At 35.8% G+C, this 21,339-nt stretch overlaps 1 long non-coding RNA gene across 1 annotated transcript in view; it reads left to right on the forward strand.

The window, feature by feature from the left end:
* The first annotated feature begins 19 nt into the window (after positions 1-19).
* Positions 20-21,339, forward strand: part of LOC138687738 (uncharacterized) — a 28,341-nt gene continuing 7,021 nt past the window's right edge. Inside the window, exon 1 of the long non-coding RNA XR_011326875.1 lies at positions 20-3,079. This is a non-coding gene — a long non-coding RNA (uncharacterized lncRNA). The remainder of the gene's footprint in view (positions 3,080-21,339) is intronic.

Consider the following 21,339-nt stretch of genomic DNA (forward strand, 5'->3'; position numbering starts at 1 on the left):
TTGTGTCAGGCGCCGTTTCGGGTGGAGGGGGTGCTGGGGCGCGGCTGTTGCGGCGGCTGGTGAGGGGTCCTTCGGCTCCGTCCGGGCTCCGTGCTGGGTGGGTGAAGAGAGGCGGGTATGTTTTTTTTTTTTCTCGGCTGGAGGTTTTGTCTCAGGTGCAGCCCTGGAATTCGGGCTCGGCGGCCCGGCCGAGCTGCTGAGTGAGCCGTGGCCGGCAGCTCAGCGGGGCTGCGGAGACTTGAAGGGGTCTGTGAGGGCGAAACGCACGGAGCGGGCGGGTCGGGAAGGGTATACTGGCTTCGTCTTGCATCGACAGATGCACTACGGCTCCGTTCACGCCTTTCCTCTCGGAAGAGATGCTCGCTCCTGCGCTCGGGGCCGCTCTGGACTCTTTCTCACTGTGCTTTCTTTGGTTTTTTTTTTTTTGACTGAGTCTGTCCGCAGATTGATCTCCTGTGCCATGCCTGCTGCCTCTGGCTTGCAGCAGTATCCTGTTCGCGTTTTGCTGTTCGGAAGGTGGATAGGTGAGAGGGCATGGCCTCCTCTTTTTAGAATGAAAGGCAGGTGGGGGGGGTGAAGGAGAGGTAATCGGTGACCCAGTCCTGGATCACTTATTTTATTGTGCAGTCTGTGGTATTAAGCTTTAATTTTCATTTTCAGGCTGGCGTTTAAGTCGTTTCTGAAATTCCTCCAAGTGTTTGTCATTTAAAAAAATTAAGTAGTTGATAACTCCTACTGTATTAATGTGCAAATGCTGTGGAATAACAGCCTTTGTGTGTTTCCCATTCTTTATATGAGACAGAAGTTGTCAGTGTTAAATTTCAGAACAGACGTTCTTTACTACATAATTGATAAGCCTGTTTACTAGTTACAGAGCTGCAATTTAGTCAAATTATTGTGCTGGGATTGGAGAAACAGGACAACTTTTCTATTTGTCAAGACAGTAAACTTTTAACATTTCTAAGACTAGAATATTACAGATTTAAGCAGTTTTATGTGTTTGGTTTTCCTTAAGTTAATGTACTGGAGAAAAAAAAACCAACTATAACTCCTGAATATACATTAGTGTCTTATCGCTTCTTTCACTTTCACTCCTTTATTGTACACTTTAAAGCAATGTTTATATAACTTTTTGTTCACTCTGCTGAATTGAATGTGCTCTGAAGCAGTGCTCTTTTTTCCAGTATGCGTGCTACAACTTGCTTGTTTTTTAATGCTGATACTTAAAACACATGGATCCTGATCGGAAACAAAATGAAAAGTCATCAGATGCAATACTTTTAAAAATGCCAGATTTCATATTTTTGTTCATGCTACTGTAAAGTAAGAACTAGAAAAATACACAGCAAATGTGTGTGTTCCATAAGTGTTCTGTTTTGCCAGAAATCTTCACTTTCTGCCTTTTTTCCACATTTGTGTAAGAAATGTTTCACAACTGATCTCACTAAATCAGTGGAATGAGAGCAGAAGGTGTCTAGTTAGTGCTTTAGAGCTGAGAGTTCAGATTAGAAAGAGGGTTTGTAATCTTTTTAAAATGTGTAAGAACAGAAATAGCTTCATGTTTTTTTAAACCAAAAAGCAACAGCTCCCCAGGTGACCCCAAAACTCAATTTGAAACTGAAAGATTGTGACATAGTTCTGTGTAGAACCTCCAGTCTTAACTAAATCCACTTGATATGTGCAGGAAAACAGTTCTTCAGTACCTGATCATGCCTTCAGTGAGGTGTTATTAGCTTAACCAAGTAACTATACCCTAAGTTTTCTGTCCATGTTCATTCTCTTTGCTTAAGAGCTGTTTGAACACACCTGTGCAGTTTATTTTGAGAGAATGGGGACAGAGAATTGTGCAGTATTTCGTCATTTGGCTTTCTGCACTACTATTTTGTGATATTGTAGCAGTTGGCTCACAAGAACCGCGAAGCATTCGGTATAGAGTGGAGTGGGCCATAGGGTGCCTTCTCTGCTTTTAGAGAAAAGTGCGATGTAGGAAAATGGCTTGAACTGCTTCTATGAAGACATTTGTGTTATAACTGCACTGCAAAAAGAAATGTATTGAAGAGGTTATTGAATTTGTATCTGCTAAGAGTAAAGTAGTGGTTTTTTAGAAAATTAAACTGGCATTCTATCTTTTAGTAAGTTGGATAGTTGTTGGGTTCTGTAGAGCATTTGTTTCTTGGAAATAACTGTTGATTTGCATGCTTACCACAACACAATTGTTGAAAAGTTTATTGTTGTGAAATCTAATCAGTAGGAGTACAAGAGGTTTTCCCAAGTTATTTTTGTTTCTATTTCTGAGTATAAAACTTCTCTGCAGTCTGAGAATAGTAAAATGCAGATTACGTCTTGAGTTTTCTTCAGGTTTGTGAGTGAGTGTTGTGAAAGCTACTCATAGTTTAGCCATTAAGTATAACATAGCCATCAATGTTTCATGAGTTCATGCAATGATAGTGCTATGCTGTCTTTTTCACTTTGAGAAATGGACAAAAAAAATTCCTGTGTCCTCAAGAAAGAAAATGTAAAACCTGTAGTCCTAAAATATTTTAATCTGAAGGAAAGCCAAAGACCACAGTGTAACTCTCAACTGTTTAGAAGAATCTTGTGGAATCATGAGGTGCTCTTGTTAAGAGGGCCATAAATTCTTGAAATTCTTGTAACACTTCATCTTTGAAGAATAGTTGAATTTGACTTTCTTATGCTTAACTATAAAGTATTCTTTCTGAAACCTAATACTTTAAATGATAACTTATATCAGTTGTTTAGTGTCCTCTTTATTTTGCTAGAAAACATGCTTGTCAGTAAGGTCCTTCTAAGCAAGGTATGATTTAGCGAATGCAATCAGGTCATTGCCTAGTAAGTTACAAAGACAACATCAGAGGAAGAAGTTTTAGAACCTATAGTAAGGTTTAAGTAAAATAATCTTCATAGCCCTAGAGTAAGAAGGCTTGACATATTTGGTCTGGTATCTAATTTTTAACAAAGAAAATACCTGTTTTCTCGTTTCTGTCTCTTCTGAATATTTTGCATAGGATACTTCCAGAGGTTGCCACATCAAGTTAGAGAGAGTACAGCAGGCAAACAGGTAATTAGTAGTCATTCAGCCAGGTAGTGCAAACAAGGAAAGGCAGATGGTCATCAGAACTTCTCAGCTCCACAGTTTAAGTAGGATGTCAAGGCACTGATTGATTTCAGGGACTTCTGAGCTGTTACCTTGTGTATTATAGCAATTTATTACCAACTTTATTGTAGTCCTGTTCTAGTGATGTGTATTCTATAAACAGTAAGCATACAATCCATCTCTACAGCACTATTTTTAATTAGCCAGAAAGAAGAAAGAATCTTGGGAGAAAAAAACCCCAACCTTTAAAGGACAGAGTTTTAAAAAAAAAAGTTGCTTTGTTAATGTTACACTTTAATAGAGTATAACCAAATGTCACTGTATTGAAAGGCAAAAATACTTCATCATTGTAATTTCTCAGGTAATTAAGATGCTGCGATTCCTGTATGTAGTTTTGGAATGCCTTATTATATGTCAGTATGAATAACACCAGTTACATGAATAGTACAAATAACCAGTGATGCTCTTCTCTAGTAGTTACACGGTTTTAACACATCTAGAGAAGAAAATCTATTAGTGGTCTTACAATATAAAATTGGCTTTAAGCCTAATTTACTAAAACAATAATATTGCTATTTTCTCAACAAAGTGTATTTATTACTGTTAGCAGAACTATCCTCTAAGGACCTGAAGTTTTAAAAATTGTATTTTGTAAGAAAGTACTTTTGGACCCTTTCAAAATAACTTTTTCTTCAAAGTGAAGGTCATTGGATTTTTGTTTTAAACAAGCTTTCTTTAATTGTTAATGCTAAATTTTCTGTTTCTTTTGAATTTGAGTCATATTTGGATTATAATAACACTTTTTTTGTTTGGAAATTTGTAAAATGGCATTATTTTAGACAATAACAAGAATATTTTTAGTCTAAACTTTGAATAGCTTTGATTACTGTCTGAACATGAAGAAATGGTTGCTCAATTCTGTTGTGTTGCATTATTTTTAGGTTTGTTTCATAGTGTGTGTGTGGGAAAGCATGTTATTTTTCAGCATCAGTCCCTTTGTATCTCAGGTTGCTCAACTGAATTGATTTAAATCTATATTAAAAGTTATAATACAAGCAAGCATTCTGCTGTATTTGCATCTCTCTGGAGGTGGAGAATCCACTTCCTCCTCTTAATTTATACCCATATTTAATCACTAAAGTATTTTACTTATAGTTTGTATTCAGTTTCTTGGCCTTATTTCTCTTTCTTTACAAGAGTAGTCATTGTGGACATGGTAAGTTCTTTAGTGTGCTTAAGAAGATTGAAATATGATTTGAATACTCCATAATTCATTACAGTTCTCAAATATTTCTGTAAGAAACTTTTCCAGCCTTTTAATAATTGTTTTGCAGCTTTTTACTGCATTGTTTCTTGTTTTCCTCTGTCGTGTTTTAAAATATGGACCTTAAGTTGTGTTAGTGTTGGTTTGGTCAGTACTATATAGATGTGCAATTCCTCTGCAGTCTTAAATTGTTACTGTTTCTACAACCAAGGATTATACCTGCTCTTTTTGCTCTACATTTACATGGAATTTTATCTGCAGTTTGATTCTCCACCCCCCCCCCCCCCCCCCAACTTCTAGTTAATTTTTTACAGTGGCTACTTTTTCAGGATACCTTTTGCCTTTTGTAAGTGTGAGGTACATTTCTTGCATAGTGCAGCTTTGTTACTAAAAAGTACCTTGTATGAGTGTATGTGGCTTGAAGAATATGCATTGCTTTAGTTCTGTCAGAATTTACCATTCTGTTGCCTGTACAGTTTTCTTTGAGATTTTGTATTTTCTGTATTTGATTGAAAAAAAAAAATAAAAGGTGTTAGTCTGTGCAGTAAGCCTTTTCATCTGTAGGTCACAAAAGCTAAGTTCAGGTGAGGTTCTCCTTATCACTCAACCCTATTTAGATGCAGTTTTCTGGTAGTAGCACTAAATGTACTTTGAAGTTATGGGGCATTCCTAAAGCTTGTGCTTTTCTTCACTGTCACTTCAGTGTAGTGTCAGATATCATAGCAGCATGAATTAAATAGAGTATCTCCTTCACAGCTAGAGCTAATGTCAAATTCTTTTCTAATTAGATGTTTCAAAATAGACCATCTTCTCAGTCAAGTAATGGAGACTTAAAAAACAGTTAATCATATTCCTTGCTTATGCCAATTTATTTTTCTTTTTAGTGTCCTTGAAATTTCATTGAGTGGTGCTGTTTGGTTTGCTTAATTTTTCCTGTGTACTCCCACACGCTACTCTGAGTTGTCATCAGTGGGCAACAGCCAGAATGGTTGTCAGTACTCGAAGCGTGTTTTGAAAACTTAAACCATGATTTACAGTGAAACAGCTGTTGTAATGTTGGTCGTCATAATTTGTTTATTAATATGTTTTGACATCTACTTGATACTGTATCATTGTAACATGGATCATGTACATTAAATATTTAAAGCAAATATTTTGAGTTTGTTCTTCTTTGCTCTGTTGTATCTTATTTCCTCGAAGACTTTCTTCACTGTTGTCCTAGACTAAGTGCTATCATAGAGCAGTTTTGAGATGCCTCATTTATGAAGCTTACAAATATACTTTTCATATGCTGCTTCTGATGCTTTTTTGTATTGGATTATTCCTCTTGGCTTTCAATAGAAACTGATGAATTCTTACCAGTTCATTTTATTTTGCCTATTTCTTTTAGTATGACCACTTTTTTGATCTCCTGTATAGTTACTAAACAACAGGTGAGCACTTACATTTTTAATTGAATCATTCTTTGAAGTTGTGGAGTCTTTATTATTTTTAATCAAAGAAGAGTCTTTGGGATGTAAATGAAAATTGAAAAGTAGAAAATATGAAATTCTGTTAATAGCAATGCTGGTATAAATCTGTAATAGTTCTTATTTTGTTTTTGAATGCAAGTAGTGTGTATTTCATCTGTGTAGCTGATGAGAGCAGAGTCCCTTTTGAAAAGGGAAAACTTGCATCCAGTGATTTGACTTGGGTTTTTTCAAAGAAATATGTGTGTCTTAGAGGGATGTTTGTATGCAGCTTGATTATATTGTTAGATTGAAGGAAGGTCAAGTACTCACAGCTGAGCTGTGCTGTAAACCAATTATCTTCTAAAAGCTAACTTTGACATTTGGGACAAATTTAAAACAGCTGTCTGAACAGTAGCTGTGTTCTCTTTTTAATGGTACAGTGTGCTACTAGGTAATATTCCTGATTAATGTTAAATACTGATTTAAAAGTGATAGGTTCTTTACAGCATTTTACTGGTTATTAATATCGCTTCCTGTATTGTGATTGTGAACTAAGAAGCCTGCACTTTAGTCTGATATTTTTTTAAGAATATAAGAATAAGTCAGAAACAATGCAGATCAAAAAAAGTCCTTATTTTCATTCTATAAAGTGCTAGTCTCCATTCAGAAACACCTTCCCCCTTTGCAATCTGCTCTGAAACACAGATTTGAGCTGTAACCACCAGAGGGAGCAAATTGCATGGTCGGGACTGCACTAAAAATGTCTTCAGTTGTCAATTGTATGCTAGGAACTAGCCCATGGCTAATTCACGCTCCCAATTTTTTGTATCAGAAAATAATCCATCTGGAAGTTAACAATAAATGGTAAATCTCAAATATCGGAAACATTTGACATTTTAGTTTGTTAATATTTATATTCACTAATAAAAATGTGACAGCAGTTGGTCAAACAGTTAACATACAGGAAAAAATTATATGGGATTTACATTTTATTTTAAAGCATTGAAAGTTTTGCCTGATTTGTTTTTCGTAGTTTACTGAAGACATTGAGTATGTTGGTAGACCACAAATAGAAGAACTTGTAAATCAGAACCTACAGGAAGGTAGTACAATAAAAATACTTATTTACATATTTCCTGCTATTGTGCAGCAAAACTTAAGCAGTCAGCTAGAAGTCTGTTAATTTTTATTTTTACATGCTTACATTGAATGGTCCCATTGAACTTGGTGGCAATTCCCATGATTTAAGGTAGAGGTTTCTGAATTTAATTTCCTCATATTCACTCATCAGCAGTAATACTAGCTCCAGATGGTATATGAGGCCTTATTTCTGAGGAGGGATGCCTCCAAACCTCTGTAAATACTTTCATTTCCTTAAATGAGAAACCCATGCTGGTGTCTTTCCCATCCCCATCACCTCAGCCTCAACTTTCCACCTACCTGAACAGTGTCAGTACAGTGGCTGGAAAATAGAAGGTGGACACAAGGTCTATTACCATGTACAGAAGGAAGCTGCCATGAAGCATGATGAACGTGACTCTTTTAGTCATATGGTTTAGTTTTAGGTAGTCCTGTGAGGAGCAAGGAGTTGGATGCTGATCCTTATGGGTCCCTTCCCTTGAGACATTCTGTGATTCCATGAACAGAAGTGGCCCATGTGGAGATACTTACTGTTTGGGTTAAGTTTGGACCTTCATACAAGCAGGATTATGAGCTGCACAGGCGTGCCACTTTGAAGTGGTATGTATGTCACACATGCAACTGTTGCAGACAAAGACTTATTTATTTCTGTACCCTGTTTCCAGCAGTCCTGAGTATGTGCATGCAGAGGCCAGTAGCACTTGCTTGGAGAGACTATAAAACCAAGTACCGTTTTAAGGATGCGTTGATTTAGTATATATTATCATTGCTTAAAAAGGGCTAATAATTTGGCATTTCTGACTGTACTTTTGTGTTTCAAGAGTTCTTGAGCTACAACACTGACCAGAAGGAATAGGAGAAAACTTCAGGTGGGGTGAGGGAGGGAAGTATTTATATACACTGCAGATATCTTCAGTGTCAAAGCACAGAACAAAATACTGGGTTAAATTAAAAAAATTGAGATACCTCTGTGTTTTCTCATCTCAATTCACCTAGCATCAGTTCTGTGACTATAACAGGTTTGAGGATGTGTGGTGTTCTGCTGCTTTAGTCTTGCTTCAGCATGAAATTATTTGAAAAGTGTAATCTGAGTATCCATCGTTGTTCAACACTAGCTTGTATAAAAAGTATTTTAAGTCTTGTCAAACCTGAATTTCAAAACTGTGTTGGAGATATTTGATTTATATTGGCCTTGCTAATTAACAGGCAATGCTTGTTAAACATTTGGAAGTTGTTAATTGCGAATTTATCATTCAAATCTGAAGTTTACACTATAGAATTTAAACTGGAGAGGTGTTTCGGTGATATCAATCTTGCTTTCTTTTAAGGGAGTGGTTCTTTCAGATGCATGAAAATCATATGCTAATTTAGCCGCTTTAAATGGTATCTCCTTTTTTAGATTATAGCAGATTATAATAAAAGAAGGGCAAGAATGCTTTTTGGCTAGTGTTTGAAACCAACTGATCATCCCTGCAGTTGTCTATTTCTCCTGCAGATGGAGCATTTTGTAAGTAGTAGTGCAGTAGTAGAGAATAATTGATGTCATGTTGGACAGGGTGGTTCTTAAGTTGTTAAACAGAGGAGGACTCACTGTTTTGTAAAGGAGAGTTTAAGCTTTAAATAGTTTGAATTTGTGAGTCAAAACTTGGCAGAGGTAATTTTTCTAATACTTTCTGGTGTTGCATTGAATTTTGTGTGAATGTGGTGAGGAGGAGTTACTCCTTCCCTTTTCTTACAGTTATTTATCAGACAAGGTCTGCCAAACTGAAGTCTCAGCAGGAGGAACAGAGAACATCTTCCACTGCACTGAGTTCCATGCTGTCATAGTTAGGCTTCTGTCTTTTGGCAGTTTAAAACCAATAAAGATGCAGTTGCGCTACTATCTAGCCCCTACTGTGACTGCATTTAAACATACTTCTCGATTATTTTTTTGACAAATTTTTATGGCAGATGTGCTCAGTTGTCTTAAACTGTCTTAAAGTCATTTTTCAAAGTGAATGGTCTAACAAAACCAGACCCAATGTATACTAAACCTTCAGATATAAGTTAAAACTGCAATTAAAAAAAATTAGGCTTTACTTGGATTGTGTAATGTACTTTCAGTTAGTTGAGTTCTGTAGAACCTTCTTGTCAGTTACTTTGTAGGATTTTTTTATTCCAGGTTATTAAAACAGAGTGCTACAAAAAGTAGGAGAAAATTTGGAAACAAGCAGAGTAAGCAGAAAGACTGTAGATGACTACAAATGGCAAATAAGATAGTATAACTTTGAAAATAATCAAGCTTACCACATCTAGAATATATTACTTTCAGCTTCAGTTTTTCTTTTAAGACTGTATGTTTTCAGTCTGGTTTTTTATAAATACTTACAGCTAAATACACTGAGAACTTATAAAAGATTGCAGATTTTCTTCACTTAAAATAAAAAATAATCCTATATGAAATTGCTAAACTTTGTGTGACATTCTCTGTATAACTCTCATTTTACAAGCATTTACTGTACGTACAGTATAGTATAACTTTTTCCCACAGTAAAGAAAGAGGGAAAGGGGGAGTAACAGCGCCCACAGTTGTCTGACCATTTTGCTTGGATGTTGCACCTTGTAGTGTAATGGATTATTTGTTTTATTGCTGGATGCTGATAGTTTGCTCAATATGAAACTGGAGAAAATACTCATGCACCCAAAAAAGTAAATTCTTAACTGATAAAATGGGACAATTCAAACATATACAGCTATACAACAGATAATCATGTGAGTTTGCAGATAAGTATTCTAGCATGGAAGCAGTCTCTTTCAAGTATGTTTTTCAGAAATATACACTCAAAGCACAAATCTTCTATGAAATGCAAATTCATTGTACAGTATACATTTATTCAAACAATTGTTTGCATGAGCATCTATAGATGCTTATGACTGAGATCAGAAACAATGTGTTTGCAAATGGGCTTCTGTGAAGTGTTACTACTTGTTCAAATTTTTGTAGTTTCAGGTGCATGTTTTATATTACTTGGAGTGCAGATGTATCACTTCTAGTAAAAGTAGTTGATATATATATTGACTAGAAATGTTTCTTTTGTTTGGAACTTTTTCCCCTCAGATGCATTTGAAACTCAGAAAAAAGCAAGAAGCTAGGTTCCTATCATTGCTATTACAGCTGGAGAGTGTGAGCTAGGGAATATTGCAGTATCTGGTGAGAAGGTGAATAAGAACATGAAGCAAAGTTTGTTTACAGTCCTAAGCTATGCAAAGTGATAAAAGTCAAAAAACAAACTTGACAATTGCAGATTTGCATGACTAAGGAAGAAAATGGCAGATGGCATAGAGGAAACAATAATTCTGTCTCCTTGTGCACAGTGGTAGCTTATGACCTAGTAAAAGTCTCTCAAGTTTTGAAACTTTATGGTTACGTTAGATGTGATGACATCAGATCAGTGCTCAGTGGTGGTCAGAGAAGAAATGAGTGCTATGAATTACTAGGAATGGAATAGGGAATAGAAGAGAATATTGTTATGCCACTTAATAAACCTAGACTGCCCCATCTTTTTGAATAGTATTGCGGTTCTGGCCCCATCTCAAAGATGGAAAACTTTGTTGAAAAACAAAAAAGAAGAATACTGAGATGAATTTAAAGGTATGCTATTATATAAGGAATTGCAGTTGAATGTACCAGCATATGCTAACCTGGAATGGAGATGGCTTAGAAGGGGAAGGAACATGGTGAATGTCTATAAAAACATTAATTGAATGCAGAAGATGAACATGCAGAACTGTTCCCTTTTTCTTCAAACAGAAAGGTTAGACAGGCATTGCTAGATGAACTGTTAGGGCCAAGTTTGTGCCAAACAGAAGGAGAGAGTCCTTCCCAGAGTAGAAGACCATATTCCAGAATATTGTTAGGTCTAAAAATTTACACAAGTTCAAAAGGGGACTGGATAAACTAATTGAAGAAATCTGTTATGAACTGTTGCACATAAAGGTACTAAATTTTAACAGGTACACGAAATACAGACTACCTAATGCTGAAAGAGTACTTAAAGAATGTATCATTTACTTGTTCTGCAGATGTATTTTATTGTCTTTATTGGAGATTGAATAAAGCCTAATAGACCTGTAGTCTGACCCATTTTTATTAATTTTTTTTTTTTTGGAGCTACTCTGTTCCTTATGCTGTGTCATAAGACACAAAATGGCAGTGCTATTAACCGGAAAATCTGATCTAGCATACGTGATGTGCATTTAGAGTGACATTTCTATACCTTGCTGTATACTTAATGATACCACTCTGTAACATCTGGAAGAACAAGTTTTCCTTAGGATATATAAATATTTACTTTACTGAGATCAGTAAGGAAACTTATATATGTATTTAGGTGTGTCAAATATATTATGAAAAAAGTATATGAATGGTTACTCACTTGTATTATGTCAGTAGTTGAAGTATGTTTGTGGAACTTACTAGGACAAGTAGATGTCCTGGTCCTGCTGTAGCTGCACTGTGGCCCCGTTTTAGTTTCTCTTAAGTGCATGTTCACATACAATGTCTTCACAATTCCTCCACTTTTAGAGCAAATCAAGGATTACGGTGCCCCCTACAGCAACTGTGCTTTTTTTTTTTTAACCAGGTCAAGCTAGGTACAGATACTTGCCAAGTATCCTACTTGAAAGCTGGGACCAGTAATAAACAGTGGTTCAGAAAAGCTTTTAAAAACTTTTCTGACTTCTTTATTTCTGGGCTCCTAGGTTAGGCCTACTTATAAATTCAGTCTTCAGTAATTTCTAGCTGACTTTCTTCCCTGCTGCTCAGACACTCTTCATCCATCCTGCAGCTATTTGTTTCTGTTTCCTGACTAAATATCTTCCTCTCGCTTCCTCTGTAGCTCCTGTGGATTATAAACCACGTGCTTGAGCACAGAATAACTGGAAATGAAGTCCACAGTTCAGGATTTATGCCTTGTTCTTTCTGCTTTGGTAAAGAGGACTATTATAATTTACCTTGCCCATTTTTCTGCATCTTTACTTCCTCTGGAATTAAGTTGTGGTAGTATACAAAGTAATCATCTCATGTAAGGGTTCTTGGGTAGTCCAAGATCCTTCAGAGCAGCACTTATTCTTGAGTTAATGTGTACTTTATTGTTATCATGTTACAGACTGGAGAATCTTTATAAATCATAAAGATTAACAAGTAATTTAGGAAAATGCCACTTTAGGTGCTTTTTGCAGTCAGTGTACCCTATCATGTTGTTGTGTAATGAAAAGGAAGTAATTACCTGTGTAAGTTAGTTTCAACTATAACTTGTCTTATAGAAGGGGTTAATTTGTCCATCAGATTATGAATGAATAGCAAAAAGAATGTTGGATCCATTCCAGAGCCATCCTAAAGTGCGTGGCTTACGTGATTCTGATTCTGCGATTATACAGAAATTTTTGGGCAAAAAGAAATACCATGGCAAAGCATTCCTGTACTTGTACTTGTTAGTTTGTTCTGCACTCTATCTACAACAAAAGGTGTGAACTGAGGAGAAGAAACAAAGTTCAGAAGCTACAAGTATTTTATAAAAATATTTTAAAATGGAAAACCAGTCTCTAGAACATCAGTGTCTTCCTTACAGTTAATTTTTAAAGTGATAACTGCTATTCATCAGATATTCAGCATTTGTGTATCAAATTGATCTGAATCTTAAGATACAGTTATCTAATTTACTTTCACTGTATCTCTGCCATGCATTGTCCTGTTGTAACTCTCTTTAAGGTTCAGAGAGATACTATTGCTTGTAGGGAGGCTGACATCAGTCCTCAAGAATTGAAAACAAGAGATTCGATAAATAACTGAATGCCAGGAGTGTGATTAGTTCAACTGATACAAACTTACTTAAAATATCACTTCAGTTACAAACCTGGTTGATAAATTTCATTAAATATATTTTAAGAATAGTAATGTGTTAGTACCAGATAATAGTTTGGTAAAAATTATGTACAGTATCCGTAATCGTACATTAAATGTATCAAGTTTTGGATAAAAATTAGACCTTAAGATAACTGTCACTAAATGGATGAATTGTTACCACACAGAATCACTCTTAGTGAAATCAATAATAAGCCTGAATATCTTTCAATAATCTGAAATTTCAGTATATTTTTCCGAAGTCATCTGAAAGTGATCTAAAATCATTGCTGAGAATCTGCTGCCGGATAATGGCACTCATACATAACAGTGCAGATCTCTTCATGACTCAGTTATGCACATGTGCATTTGCAGCCATTAAAAAGTTATTAATGCTTAAAAAATGGGTGAGGTATATCTACAAAATATAACTGTGTTCTGGACAGTGACTTTGAAAATAATTTAGAGGTCAAATAACTGTAATGCCAGAGTAAAAGTGGCTAATGCTGTAACTGGTACATCTTTCTGCTCTTTTGTACTCAAATGGCTTAGTGGCACCTCATTACTTATGAGGTGTTACTGGAATAATTACATGTAAGGTTGTGAAGTGCCCAGATGCTATGAAAATTGTCACCAGACAAGGTGGGCCAAAATTCTTAGCCCTTACTAATAATGATGTTAAAAGCCAAGATGTATTGAAACAGGCAGAGCTCAGCTGTGATCTGCAAGTTAAACTTGCAAATTGAGACATTGGAAGTATTCAGTTACTAACATGCATGTTGTGCAAATTCATTGTGTTTTCTTGTGTTGTAACTTAAAGATATGATTTGCAGCTTAGATGGGCCTATTAAACTAATTTTGAACTTCATAGCCCCAGTACTGAAGGCAGTATCCTTTGCAGTGTAGAATTCCATGAATGTTATCCACCTTAGTATTTACTAGGTGACTTCATCCTTTTAGACATCATGCTGAAGCCCAAGTTAATAGGGCTACACTTTTGTAAGTATCCAGTGGAATTCAGTTAAGTTAACTTGCCTGAATTCCTACAAATCACTTCAGTTTTTGATTGCTTTGTAGTCTGGAAATATGTGATGGATTCATTTCTAAGGTGTAGGTAGCCTTCTTTGATTTATTTCTTATAAACTTCTGAACCAAATACAAAGGAATATTAAATGTTATCCAGCCCCGTGATAGGAACAGTTAGATTGTTAGACCACTAATATGTATTAGTGTAAGGATTTTGCTTGGAAATTTCTCAGTCTATCAGAATCACAGACACTTTGTGGTTTCTCTTGTTTGTTCAGGCCATAAAGGATTTTTCTCCTCTGAGTTTCTTAATTGTAACAGGGGTAGATAAGTATTTTTTTTCCTTCCTGTTTCTTCTTTTCTCTCCATTATGAAACAGAGAAACCATCTGAGAACCTTTCTAGAATAATGTGTACAATTCCAGTTGCCTGTGTTCAAGAAGGATGAGCACAGAACAGAACTGGTGCACCAGAATGCTGGGTATTGCTGGTTGTGAGGACAACTCTTCTGAGCAGAAACTAAGATTTGGAAGCAGTTATGGTCAGAGGGGTTTACAGAGAAGGTTGAGGTGGCTGCAACTTTCTGTTCCCATCTTTACCATTGCTTCTAGACATGTGATGGGAACAGATATGTAGCTCTCCTGTAGTCACTCTAAGTGGAGCAGGAAGACAAACCCAGAAAAGGAAAGACTGATTTAAATTAAAAGACAGCATTGGTGTAAGAATAAATGTCCATGAATATGTTTAAGTTCACAGACATGACGTGCGAGCTTTAAACTTTGTCAGACTAAGGTTTCAGAGCAATTTGATGAAAGGGTTCATATGACATACTTGCTTATGATAATAAGGTATTGGACTTAATGACCTGGGGATCTCCTGCAGCACAATGTTTTTATATGAGAAGTTGTTTCAAGTTTTTTATAACAGATTTCAGTCCAAGTCACTTCCCTTGCCTCATGGAGTCCTGTAGTAGTCTGTGGTTGTTAAGGCTCTGCTTTTTCCCCCTAGGGTTTCTTATGAAGACCTGTAAGGATTGTGGAGACTGCTAATTTTTTTTCTTAAAGTTTTTAAGAAAATTATTTGAAGTGAAAGTAACACGCTTTGTAGTAGAAGTGCCCAAGTCCATGATTGTACCATTTCTGTATTAAGTTTTGTGACAGCAATAGCTTAAAAGAAGCAGATGAAGTCTGGGTTGGGTTCTGAACACCACTCTCTTTATCCTGAAAGGAGACACCAAGGGGTATGTCTTTTCCCCCCTGCAAAAATAATCCTCTCTGAACTCTGATCTGACAGGCTGCCAATACTGACATCTACCTGTTCTTGTTAATTATCTGTTTCTGAATTATATGTTTTCTGGAGGTTTGAGAGGATTGAGTTTTTCCCATCCATTAACTCTAAATTCAAGAAAGCATCCTCCTTCTGGAAAATACTTAAGCACATGCTTATCAGCCGTTCAGATGTTAAAATGCAGGTGAGGTGCTGTGCCTGTGAGGTAGCTAAGCGTAAATTTTGTTTGAAAGCCATGTAGTTGCTATGGTCAATTAAAATTAAGTGGAAGTTTTGCTTCATTTGGAGGGGGAAGAGGGCGACCTTCAAATAATTTAAAAAAATACATACACGCACAGTTTTATTGAATGGCTTTTTTCTTCTGTCAAAAAATTCTGACTTAGATGTACCTACCTTTCTAAAGGAAAAAAGAGAAACTACATCCTTTGATGCCAGGCAAACTCATGCATGCTTTATCATGGGCAGCTGATGAAGGAAGTGCTTTCCTGTAGCACCTGTTTCTCAGCTGATAAATTCTGCTTGATGCAGGTGGTAATGAACTATGTATTTTTAAGGTTCATCGGGATTCTCATCTGTTAGGATTTCAGATGTTCAGAACTGTGGGAAATGTTTGTATGATGTTTAGGGTTTCTTAGTTATCTTTAGGGTTTCTTAGTGCTTTCTGTTTTTTTTTTTTTAATAGCTATAATATTAAAGCAGATAACCTGATTAATCTGTCAGAATTGGAAATGTGTTCTAAAATTTGTATACATTATAAGAAATTTCTGATGCAATAAACATTTGTTCCTTTAAATGTTCTGCAATTAATGCTAGATGGTTTTATTTTTATGTGCCAGGAAATACAAATGCAGAAATAGCTACTGGAATTGGGTGGCTCAGTAACTCATAAACTTACTGAATGGGCCAAAGCAGTTGAGCTTGATCCCAGGTATCCTGAGTATTCATGTATGATGGTATTCATATATGATGGAATTAATTATGGTAATGTTTAGCAGATTTTGATAGCACATTTTTTACATGTTTTCTAGAAGAAAATACATATTGTCTATACTGTGTTAGGAGATGGGGTACTTTTAGATACTATTAATATTTTTCATGCAAGTTCCTTGGCTTCAAGATTACAAATAACAGGGACTGAGTTAAGGCTAATTATGTTTTTAAAAAGTGTAATAGATAAAAGCAACACATGGAAACAAACTTAAGTAGTTACCATAGTTATTCAAAACCCCAGTGCAGAACTGTTGCCTGAGATTAGGTCTTGTACCAGAATAATAAAACCAAGATGAGAAAGCTGTATCTCTTGCTGCACAGATACCTTGTGCATGCTCAGTAACTCTGAGATGTTCTGGATGCGTTAGGTTTATTGCATGTATGCAGATTAACTCGAGAGAATACAGGCTGTAATTCTGATGTGCGGGCCGTATGTTGGATTTACACTGCATATCGTGTATGGTTCGTCTACTTGTGCTCTGTACATCTGGTGCATCTAATAACTAATGGGGATAGTAGGTATCTGATAATCCAGTGAAAAGAGAAAAACTAAGTGAAATTATTTTGCAAGAAACATCTTTAACTTACAGTACTACTTACTAGAAAAGGGCAGTTGGTTGTTTCTTGGATGATTTTTGTGATGCAGAAAAAATATTTATGTACATTTTAAAGTAAAAGTGCAACAAAGGAAGTAGAATAAGCATTAATCTATTCTTTTACTTATAAAAATTCACTCCAGTAAAAAAAGTATGGATTTGTTTACAACCAAAAGACATTACAATTTGGCCTGATAAATAGTTTCTGCTCAGATAAGCCACAGACTAGCATATGCTTATGCTGTTAGTGCTAGTCAGAAAGATGTACTATCAGAAGTCTTGATGAAATTTGTGCAAAGACTGTAAAGGTTAATTTTAAAAAAAAAAGTTATTTTGAAATAGAGACAGTATGTAAAATCCTCCAGCCTTGTCCTTGTATTCTCTCACGGTATGCAGGACCTAAGGAACAAACCATTCCAAAATACTTTTGTCTTGAAAAGCTGCAAGAAGAATTTAACATTGTTACTGAAGAAGATATTAAAAACTGTAAATGCTTCCAGCTGTTGCAATTTACAACTTTAGGTAGTTAAACTTCTGCTATTTTCAAGTACTTCTATTTATAGGGAGATGTTATATGCAGTATTTCAGGAATTTAGTATTTCAGATACAGTCTTTCTTTTAATCTATATGTGACAAATTGTATGAACTTTAATCTCTGACTTTCTTAATATTTTCTGAATCCAGCTTTTGTGTTCCTTTATATGTTTATGTAGCAGAGAATTTAGTTCATTATCATCTTAGGTGCTGATTTATATCTATGTATGCTACCTCCTTTATTTCCTACTTTTAACACATTTGGATTAATTGTAATTAGAAGCATATTAGATATATTAGTTAACAGTACAAAGTATGTGATCCAAAATTTTACTCGTAGGTATTAGGGCTAGGTATTATGATATTTTGAACAAACGAAACTCTTTTTCTGTCAACTTTGTATGTCCTCAAAGTGAAGCTCTGAGGAAAAACTTTAAAATGTAGTTGAAAACTAACATTTTGATTAGATACTGCATCTAGCACGTGGATTTTTGTAGACTGGAAGACTTCTCACACATTCCTTATGGACAGGACTGTATATACCATGAAACATTGTGAGCCCTTATCTGAGCTGCCATAATTTATCATGAGAGATGAAGCTCTGAGGCAGAGCAAGAGTCAGCAAAGGCAATAGCACTAAAGAAGAATGGACATTATTCCCGTAAAATGTTTCTGGTTTTGGAAAAATTCTGCGTTCTCTAAAGTGTTGAACTTTTCAGCTACGGTTAGAAATTTCCCAAGAAACCTGACATTCTCTGAAATACTTTTGCTGTTGAAATTCTGGGTTGACTTTCTTCAACAAGCCAACTGATACCAACTTCTGTCTTTCCCTTCATTAAAAGTCTTATAGCTCCTCTTTCAGTTAGTCATTTTAAGAATTGGATATCATAATGGAATATCCATCACACCCTAGAAGAGTTGGCCTAACAATTAATTACTCACAATGTTTTATTTCTGTCATGTACATCCAGTTTAAATTTATCAAGATTCAACTTCCTGAAATTGTGTTTTGGTATGCCCATATCTGCTCGTTTAGGACCCAATACTAGATATGTTCTTGTTGTGCAGACACTGATAGGCTGTTGGTAACACTCTCTGTATTTACAATGTTAAACTGTCTTTCTTCAGTCTGTGTTTAGAATGCAAGTTTTCTTGTAAATTTTTCTCGCAACTCTTTCTGAAGCTTTCCCATTCATTAAATTAATAAATTAGGGATACTTTTTTTTAATAAATATTTTCATAGCACTCCGTCTTTATGGCAAGATTAGCAATGATATTCTTGGTTCTTAAACTCTTTTCATGCAGAGGATGGGTGTATTCTGGGAGTTACTAGCTTGTGAGGACCATTTTTATGGAGACTATCTATAGAGTTTCTTGCTAGTGTTTATGTTTTTTCTTTATTGTTGCCCTTAGGGCCAGAAAAAAATTGTCTGGATTCCCAAGTCATTCAGTGAACTTAAATGGAATTAAAACCTATGATAATGACTAGTATAAACAACTGACACAAATACTGATAATGAGGTGTAAACAACTGCCATAAAATATATGGATAATGAGGTATCTGCTATTTCCATTCTCAAACCCGTTGTAGCATGGTGGCCTTTTGAAAAATCATTTCCTGAGTAACTACTTCCAGTTATAGCCATTATAAAATTATTTTAGACCTTTCTTGTAAGCTTATATATCCACATATGTGCTGCCCTATCAGTGACAGCTGTGCACAGGGCTATTCATTGGTCGCTTACTTGAAGAGCTGTAGATTTTTAAAATTCTAGGAATTTCAAAGAAATGTATAATTGCATGCGCAGATGCCAGAAGAAGCAGCTAGCTGAGTTGCCTACTCATCTATTGAATATCTTAACGAGTAAACTGCCAGGTAGAAGAGGGAGCTGAAAGGTATCAGTAGGTGGCAGAAAAGCACTAGTATAAGGAAGAAAGGTGTTGCTTTACCTGTGTAACCAGAACCTGACATCTCTGCCTTTAAAGTTTTGATCTTTCTCTTCTTTGAGCTCCAGACCCCTTGTCAAGACTTCTGTCTTGATAACAACCTTTTCCTATATTGGCATGTTACTGTTCTCCAGTTAGTTCAAAATCTGCCATCAGAGGGAACTTTTCAGATACTTTGATGCAAATTAGGCAGCTTCTCTTTCTGTGATGCTCAGGGAAGATTGAGAGCTGGTGAAAGGAGAAAGTGTTCACAACACTCTGAGAACCCTTAATCTGGTACAGGAGTTCCTCTAGGATACTGCAGCTATAATTTGGAATAGTTATTTTGCTGTTCTGTGGGGTTTTTTTCCTAGAGGTCATTTTTGTATCAGTTTGAAAAGGTGAACTCTGAGCTTAGGACTCTTGAGTCTTTGATCTGCACAGCACTGCCTTCCATCCAGCAGTGCTTATTAGTTCAAAGCACAATGCTATATGAAAATGATGTATCTGATTTCCATGGGCTTTGCAAATGATGTACTGCATCAACACTATGCTGCATCGTGAGCTAAGAAAACCACCTAGATCCAAGCTAGCATATGAGGAACCAGTTCTGGTATCTACACCTGCAGCACTGTTAGTTGTTACTTGTTCAGTCTGCCAACAAATAGTTTTAGCTTTGTGTTCTCAGTTATATCATCTTTGCATTTGAATAGGATGTGTCATAAGAGTTGCAATGGCCGCTCATGAGAACAAGTGGCCTGGATTAATTACAATTCTGTTCTCAGCTCCTCTGGAGCAATTTAAGGTAATATAAAATATTCCCATGGTATTCTCAAAACTCCATAGGAGGTTTTGTTGTTATAAAAGCAAGGTGATAAGATTTTTAAATTTTCAGAGTGATGATGTTCTGTGGTGTCCAGTAGCACATACTATAACAACTGCAATGGGTATTATTGTTTGTGAGTACTCTTTGTGTGTCTGTATGTCTTAGAGCTGATGTGAAGACAGCCCCCCGCTTTGCTACCGTGATTCCAAAATAGCCTTTTCCCAAAACCTTTTAAGGAAGCATTACTTTTGTCTGATCTGTGACTACAATGAAAGGTGGGGGCTCATTTCCTTCATGATGAGGAGAGCATGAAGGCCTGAAATGAAGTTTGTCTGAGCAACACAAAGAGTTCAGAGAAGAATAGAAAGTTGTCACAATATTTAGATTATTCTATTCAAGCTCCAGACTCTGCATTCAGCCAATGCTGATGCCTATCATGAGAACATACACAGTAGGAAGTTGGAGAAAAGAGTGAATTAAGGGGTATTTAGAATATAGCTGTGTTTGCAATAAAATTTTTAATCAGCTATTTTACAGATTCCTCTTATTTAAATTACCTTTGTCAATTTGAATAGGTCCATGGAAAGTGAATTGCAGAATACTGGAGGTCTTGACATCAAAGAACAGAATCATAGAATCATGTAGGTTGGAAAAGACCCTTAAGATTGAGTCCAACCATAAACCTAACGCTATTAAGTCAATGTCATTTTAGTTCCTTAGATTTTAATGTTTAAGTGCATCATTCCAAGATTTCTCTGAGACTAGAATACTAGCAAAAGACTGTTTCCCCAGAGAATTTGTCACAGGATGTGTCCTCCTGGGAGAAGTCCACTACTTCTCTTCAAGTGTTGGTGTCCTTTTCCAGAACTTAGTGAGTAGAATCCTTTGAGGAAGAGATAAACCAGTATTTCCTTGAATTAAATGGATTTAATACCTTAAATATTAAAGTGATTAAAGTGAAGTGTATTAAAGTGATTTTTTTTTTGTAATACAGGCCTGTGAGCAAAAATACATAATTGTAGTGCATTTCATGTGACTATACCACAAGTTTTACTTGGATACACCTTGAATAAGACATTTATTTCCTACAGAAGTGTGTGATGGACAGAATTGTAATGATAATACAATTTTTAACTCTTGTTGCAACAATCAAACCTCAACTATCATCCACTGAAAATAGTTGAAAATAATTTAAATTGAATATCAGTTTAGTAGGTATGTTTATTCATTAAGAATTGCAAAATAGAATGGATTAATGCCTTGGAGCACACAATATTATTAACCTACATGATTTTCCTCTGTAG

Source organism: Haliaeetus albicilla, chromosome 11 (genome assembly GCF_947461875.1).
Source record: "Haliaeetus albicilla chromosome 11, bHalAlb1.1, whole genome shotgun sequence".
NCBI lineage: Eukaryota > Metazoa > Chordata > Aves > Accipitriformes > Accipitridae > Haliaeetus > Haliaeetus albicilla.